This window comes from Cucurbita pepo, chromosome 11 (genome assembly GCF_057944985.1).
Source record: "Cucurbita pepo subsp. pepo isolate OVF chromosome 11, ASM5794498v1, whole genome shotgun sequence".
NCBI classification, from domain to species: Eukaryota; Viridiplantae; Streptophyta; class Magnoliopsida; order Cucurbitales; family Cucurbitaceae; genus Cucurbita; species Cucurbita pepo.
The window spans coordinates 6,820,868-6,826,832 of NC_141808.1; positions in this window are offsets into that span (position 1 = coordinate 6,820,868).

Here is a 5,965-nt window from a genome sequence, read left to right on the forward strand (position 1 = left end):
TCGTGTTTCTTAGCCAAAACATCAGATATGCTGGCTAGAATGTACACTCGGGCTTTGTCATTTGCTTTTATTCATTTGTCATACGCATCCCGATCTGTTCGGTTTGCATTTGAGCTGGGGTTTGGAGGACACTCCTTAGTTAAAACAAACTTTAAACCATCAATGACCAGTATTGTGTTTAGGTTTGATTTCCAAGTTGTGTAGTTGTCGCCGTATAATTTCTCAGAAGCGAGTAATTGTACTATTGAGTTTGTCATGCTGTGATATAAAGAAAATTCTATTAGTGATTTGACTTAATCCTATTTAATCCAATCAGTTTTAGCAAATGTAATAATGTACCCAAATTATTATTAATTTGCAACGATACTTTAGTGAGTTAGAGCAACTGCTACCGAGGGGCAGTCAATCACTCATTCACTAAACCAAGACATTCTTGACTTAGACACTAATTCCAGAATAACTCTTGTTTCTATAGTGTTTTAGTTATCGCTATTTTGGTCAAGAATATACTAACTCTTAGTAATTCTTCGCAAGTGTGACCCACCAATTTCAGACCTCAGAGATCGGTCCCAACAACGCTATCGAATAAAAAAGCCAAAGTTGGGAATGGACCTAAGAAATCCTATCCATTTCTAGAGTTTGGATTGTTTCGACTCTCATGTTACGACCCTCCGAATGGGTAGTTGCTCTAGGGAAACATGCAGGCGGAACATGGGAATCCCACGGTGCAACCTAGTGGTGGAGACCATAGGACGTGTTGACTTCCTTCTCCCACTTACTATAAATACTTTCTCTATTCACCTTGTTATTAACTCATGCAAATACCTTCCGAATGGAGGACGCTCCCAGGGCGACACGAGGCCGAGCATGAATCTCACGGTGTGAATTTTTCAGAGAGCGTGAAAAGGAAAACGATGTATCTCATATACCTTTTTCCTCCCACTAAGTATTTTAGACGGTTGGGTATACTCATTACTTAGGTATATTCCGGCTTATTAAATATAACCTAAGTCTAGGTGATTTTTCCAAAACATACATCACTCAAGCATGCTCATAAAACTGGGCTAACTAAGCTCAAGTACTGGTCCGATCTCCAGGTAGTAGGTGTTCCGTAAATCGTCAACTTAAGTACCTCCAGCCTTAGACAAGATCGTGCCAGATGAGCTTTCTTGTGAGCACAATTTTACAAGACATCGACCTATTTTAACTATTAAAATTGATCGTGCTTGGTTCTTAACCCTAAGTGAGCATGCACTTATCTTTATTATAGATTTTAACGTCTATCTCGTTTTATGACGTTGAAAATAACCTGTAACATGCATCTAACATGCTTTATATAACAATTATATAATCATCCATTCCATGCAATAATATAACAATTTATATCTATGACTCATGGAACCCTAAACATGCATACTATACATTATAACACTTATAACATACTTGGAATGCATGAAACATGCTTAGCCTATGGTGGGATTTTAAATCTATATGACATACTTTATGCATATACATGTTCTATTCAATTAAAACATACATTCATAATGCATAATTAATTAAACACACTAAAGTGGGTTGGTTTTGGCATTTTAAAGCAAGCAATTAACTAAATTATTACATTAATAATTAAAAATAACTTGAGCCGCTCCCGAGGACCACGAACTGGGCGAACCAACCTTTAAAAATGTTGAATCGGACCCCAACGGCAGAAAAAACACCCGAACCGCCTCTTCCATCTTCTTCAGTTCTATTTGATATCTCTTCCATTTTCGATCAATTACAACCTAAAATGGACTCTAATGAGTCCATAATTATTACATACCTTTTTTCATTCATTAAAGCCCATACACATTAGGCTTATTACAATAATTGTATCAAATGAAAGCATAAAAGAAAATGCCAAAACAAAAACCATCCACTTTAGCAACCACAAATTTCATTCATGAAATGATACCCACCATGATCAAATTAATGTAAATAAAGTGCCTAAAACATGCTCTGATATCAATTGATGTTATTAATATAACACATGCTGAAGCAATTTGGATCTTAGGCAGTTTTAGAACATCAATTATAGTAAATAACTAGCATGTTCATAAGTATTAAAACTTAATGAGTTTAGATACTAACCTTTTGTAGTTCAAACTCCTTTTTCCTCACAAACCGGTTTCGAACCACCACTAGTGTCTTCTCTACTATTCTCCGGCCTTAGAACGGGATTGTGGAATTCGGTGAGTGACTAAACTTGGGAGGGATTTAGTATATGTGAAGAGAGTGTTTGTGAGAGGTTTTTTTCTCAAGGTTTTTCACCAAGAAGAAGAACACCTTCCATGTACCATGATCACTCTATTTAAAGAGTCATGTTTGCATGTTCATGCAAATTTGAGATCACCAAATTTTGACACTTAAAATTCCACTCAAATGTTTGGGATGATGTGGAAAGCATGCATATTTGAGTTAACCAAATTTTGACACTCAAAATTCCACTCAAACTTGTGGGGTTTATTTGGCAAGCATGCAAGTTTGGTTAAACCAAATTTTGACACCTCAAAATTCCACTAACATGGATTTTTCCATTAAATGAAGTCAACATTTTGACTTTCTTCATTTTAATTCAACAATTAATTTGAATAATGAATTTCAAATTAAAGTAACATTAAATGATTAATTATACTATTTAATTAATTCAAATACCAATCCCAATCAATTCCGACACGTAATTGATTAAGATATTATCGAATGAAAAGAAAATCAGTCTCAACAGTAAACGACATTATAAAGTGAGAGTGGTTTTCTTCATGGTCCGATCTTATGCAATACTCATTGCATAGGACGCCCCCACTCACATGTCTCCACATGTACAATTTAGTGATCACATTGTTTATATCATATACAAAAGTGGGCCGCATCCATAGTGTCCCCAAAATAAGGTACTCAACCTTATCCTTATACTATAGATCATTTTGACTATATATACTTGAACTTGATCCACTCTTATGTCTCTACATATAGTTCAAGTAATCATACTATAGCCAGAGTGTTCTTAGTTTATTGGATTTAGATTAATGATCGTAAAATTCACTTTATTCAATAACAATCTTTACTGAATAAACAACAATAATAACTTTATTGAAATAGAATATGTTTTTGTTTACAAACTATGAGTTTTAGGACATAAAACCCAACATGGACCTCGTCTAATTTTAATTTTGGGGGTGTGATAACTATCTAAAAGGGGAGAGTGGAGAGAATGAATGCTCAAGGATGAGCAATATTTTAATTTTGGGGGTGTGATAACTATCTAAAAGTAGAGACATATCAAGTCTTTTTGGAGTTAATATTGCACTCTTATTCACCATTTTCTCATTTATAACCCCATTTATTCTACTTAGTGAGCATGAAATTATTTATTGCGGTCCAACGTGAAAAAAATATGATTTGGCATAAATCGATCTTAATTGTATTTTAATTGAGTTAGGTGGTAAAATTTCAGACATTTATGCTAAACCATGTGGGAGTAGCGAATTTGGAAACAAATGGGGGATGACATGGAAATGATAAATCCACGTCAGCAGTCCAAGTGGGTCATTGACTACCCAATGAGGAACATCCTATGTGTACTACTTATTTCTTTTCAGCCCTAAAGGGGAACCCATGCTCAATATAAAAGGATAAGGAAGACCAAGAAGAGAAGAGCCACATTTTGGGGAGAAAATCGAATTACACAGCAGCAGCTTCTGCTGCAGTGAACTGCTGTGAAACTAGAGAAGAAGAAGAAAACCCTAATCCAGCAGCTGTAGACAGCGTAAGGAAAAGGAGACCAACATGGATTGATTAGGGCAAAGAGGTGGACGTGAGAGCTCAAGAGAAGGAAACTTCCATTGACGAACGTCAACAAACCGAGATAACTCTCTATTTCCTTATTCCATCAATTTTACATGATGAAGATGCGGATTTCTTTGTTAATTTAGTTTGTATGGAAAGCTAAACTTAATAGGAGGCGATAGAGTTTTATATAGTTTAAGTATGTTGACGGTATGATTTTAGTTTATTAAAGAGTTGTTGTTAATGATTTACATGTACGTTTAATTAGCTACTTTACATACATAGTTGTTCTCTTATTCTGGAGAAGAGAGTGAGCAATGAAATCCTCTTTAATACTCTAGTTCCATAGCAAGGAGACTTGAAGGGTAATAGAAGGGTTAGGAATAATTCTTCTCCTAGAGCCTTGTTAATAGAAATTACAAAGATTATGGAAATAATCACCATTCATGACCCTCGGAAGTAGGCTTGAGAATCTATTAAAAGAAACTAAAATCTACCACAAAACTCAACAACTTATCTATTTAATCTCTCTTAGCCGAACCTTCCTCGTTATAGTTGATTTTCTCATCATTTTCTGTTTTTCGACAGCAGTGGCACTCTGTTTTAGTTTTGTTTAAATAGTTAAATCTCCAACACCCATTTAAATGTTACTCAAAAACTCACTTAATTTCCAGCGATAAAATTAACCAAAAAGATAGGTTCCCTGTGGAATCGATAATTTACTTATTACTTGCTACTTGTGATAGTGTATAATTACACTTATTCTTGTAAATTTTACATCACAAAGCATGTTGGAAAGACTACATTGGTCTATCGAGATAGTTTTCATGCCTAGAATCGAGTACCCACTACAACATTAGAAAAAAAAAAAGCGTAGGTGAAATATGTCAAGTCCTCACATATCTCATCATGTTTGTTTGTCTTCTATCTTTTGCTTTATCATTTTCACTTTTCCCACCCATTTTCATCACATTATTGATGAATATGGATTTCCACTTTCATCTAATTATTTGTATATACATTAAGAATTGTACTTTGAATATGTAAATTAAGCTAGGATGACAGAGTTCATGTAAATTGTAAGGGCTAAAGTCATTAAGAGTAGGAATGGTATCAGAGCCAGGCTCTCAATTTTTGTGAGGGAAGAGGAGTTACTCGATCTTTAAGAATGACAGTGTAAACCAGGAGGATGATAAGAGAGATTCAGAAGAATTTTGAGTATGTGATAGCTGAGCGAATAGCCCTTGTGTTCCAGGTGGTAAGACGCGGGAAGCGCAATAAGTCCGTTGGCAAGCTTGGGTGCTTAGTCATATGAAAAATTATGAAGAAAATCTTATCTACAACCTGACACCTTTATCAGAGACAAAAAAAAAAAAAAAAAAAAAAAAAAGATTGACAACTTGTCAGCCACACAGTGAAGGCTCACATGTGAATTATCAGTGTTTGTAAATTATTAGTTTGCTTTATGTCTTTTCGAAAGCAGATCTTGCAGGGTCCTGTCCTGTTAGATTTGATATTATCTCTTAGTTGGTGTTTTTCAAATTTACGTTCAAATCCGAAGTCTATAAAACGACTTCATCAATGTAAGGAGAGCATCGATCAGCCGATAGCTCTCTCTTAAATATCAATTGAAGAATTCAGAGAAAAAATATTCTACTCTATCTCTTATCTTATCTATCTTCTTATGAACGAATTTCTGCGAAAGCTCAGAAAATCAAACCATTTCAAATGTTCTACCAATGAAGAAGAAAGTTGAAATGAACATAGAAGGGGAGAAAATCTCACAATCTCAAATACAGTCAATCAAGAATATCAGATTACCAGGATCGAAGATCAACTCCAAAATTGGACTATTCCAAAGGTAGATCCTAAAACTATCTACCAAATCTCAACCTTCAATTTTACTCAAAGATCATGCATCAAATTCTCAGAGAAAAACATCCCAATTCATAGCAATCGGGAATCTCTGAATCTTTTTTCAAAATCTCTTATACTCCAACACCGTGAAGAGTTTAACTATCTTCACGTCGGTCTTGTCCAAGTCGCTGTAAAACCATTGTTCAGACTTGGGTTAGATATCCCAGTCCTTATATCCTTACGAGATAAGAGACATGAAGATTTCTCAAATTCTTTATTGGGA